Raw genomic sequence first — 2,518 nt, 5'->3', positions numbered from 1 at the left:
GTTTGAAAAGTTTAGGTAGAGGATTTTTGCTTTTGACTCTGACGGTCGAATTTACATTTTGTCTCTTTGTCCCTTCTTACTATCATTGTCTGCGTAAAACAATTGTGACATAACAAGCAAAAAAGGCACTTTATATATAAGGACGCTCTTTCTGTTGTTCAACGGGAGAGAAAATTCTTACTCTGCTGCTCAAACAATCATATTTTATTTATTTTAAGACTCATATGCAGTTAAGTAAATAAAGCTCAAACATTTCATCAAAATATCGCAGAATAAAAGTGGAACAAAAAGAACAGATGCGTTTTAATAAATCAAGCAGAAAGGAGAAACTCGTGAACTTTAAATTCAGTTTTGATCTTTATGTTGTTTTTCGATGCGTTGAATAAATTTTAAAAATTCGTTTATTATGTATGTTTTGGCTGAATGGACTGAATCTTTCTTATAACAGTAGTTCTCAGTACCCCTTAGGCTACACGGTTAACGACCAAGTAAATAAATAAATAAATATATAATATATATATATATATATATATATATATATATATATATATATATATATATATATATATATATATCGATATATAATAAGGATGAGTCAGTTAATTTCCTACATGTTGTGTTAGTAAAAAAGTGTTCAGAAGTATAATTGTCTCACAAATTACTAGATACAAAAAAATCTGCAATAATAAAACAAATCTGAAAAAAGCGATTCAAAATATAACTACAACCTTAACTAAGAACCAATACCAATATCCGGGGAGCATCCTACGGAAAATTTTATTTGCAAGCTTATGGAAGAGAAGCGGTAGGTCATTTTGTTTGTTCCATGGATTTGTTTGTTACATGTTATTTCTCTTGCTATTGAGTTCAATGGGGTTGTTTCCTTCAGTCAAAAGTAGTACTTTTAGTCACTGAAATTAATAGACTAAGCTAAAAAAAAATAACATGGACCCAGAAAATTCTTTCATTTTCCCAACAGTTATTTTTTGATTATTTTTTTAAAATGTCCGATTTTTCAAACAAGGCGTGGTCTAGATGACGTCACAAATGATGCTTTTTGGCGCATCTTTGTACCGTTTCCACGTTATGATAATCAAGAAGCGAATTAAAATTGCGCTCTACGCTTGCTATCAACCATATCGTTGCCAATACAGGTGAGTAAAGATGCGAATTAAATATTTTGCTCTGTGATGGCAACTCAGAATGGCATTTCATCATTTGTGATGTCATCGGTAAAAAATGTAAACAATGAAAAATCACCGATTTAAATAAGTTTTTAAAAATACAAAACTTAAACAAATTATTTAAAAAATGGTTAGATCCTATGTTTTTAAGCATGTTCTTTCAGAAAAAAAATACTTTTAAAATATTGGAAACAACCCCATTGTGATTTTTTTCTCTTGTAGTTTAAATGAGTTATGAAAGTGTCTAATTAATTTCTGTAATGCTTGTATTTTTGGTTTGTAAATGTTCAAAATAATTACTTTCTGTCATACTTGTATTTTGGACTTTCGGTAACCCTTTTGCTTGATTTGTAAGAAGTGCAAGGGCATATGGAGTATGTACCGCTAATGAATATCTGCTAAGACATATACAATTATGTCTGATTTTTGTATAGACTTTATTTCGCCTTAAAGAAAACAAAAGGTAATTATAGTATTGAAACGATAGAACAGTAAAAACTAATAATTAAAACAACTTAAACAATAGCAAGCTATTCCAGAAGAAAATTCTGCGAGGGAAAATTAATATATTTTATTAATTTTCCAAAAGAGAAGAATAGAATTATCGGAGAAGAAAGTTTGTATTGTATTTTTCTTGTGAAATACCAAGCACAATAAAGTATCACCCCAAAAGTCCTCATTGCATTTTGTCACGAGAATCCATAAATATTTTCAAATTAATCGAGTAACAAAGCAGAAAGAGGAAACATTTCTAACCCCGCACCTCATATTTCATCGCACATTTGTACAATTACTTCTCGCGTCGGGAACGATTCTTTCTAAATAAATTTCTCTAAATCGAAACCTTAACACATTTTTAAAAAGATCGTCTGCATGGAGGAGATGAAGAATTTACTACTCGCGACGTCTATTTTTATGACTGCGCTCCCCTATCGAAGTAAAAGAAGATTTTTAACGGTCATTAATAATTTCGCCCTCTCCAGAAACAAACGCCAAGACTAATGGTCGTGAGAAAATAATGGAAAAATCGCCTGAAGAGGCGGTGGATCTCGTTTCATCGATGAGGCTCGGGCGAATGATATTCGATACTGGAGCGCTTTTAACTGTGACTTTGCCCTGTCCAGAGGCTTGCCGCTACCGGTTAATACTGATTTACTCTCTTTTTCAATAGTTTTGTGGGCGTTAGTGGAAGCAACCGAAGACACTTCTTTTAATACTTTCCTTGGAGTCCTTGAAGTAACCTGTTTTAAATTATGCTCAAGAATTACCTTCTATAATTAGGTCTGTAATTATTAAAACTTGATTAGCAAGCGAAGTAAAGCTGCGCATAGTCA

Source organism: Uloborus diversus, chromosome 2 (assembly GCF_026930045.1).
Source record: "Uloborus diversus isolate 005 chromosome 2, Udiv.v.3.1, whole genome shotgun sequence".
Classification (NCBI taxonomy): Eukaryota; Metazoa; Arthropoda; class Arachnida; order Araneae; family Uloboridae; genus Uloborus; species Uloborus diversus.
This window is presented reverse-complemented; position numbering follows the sequence as displayed.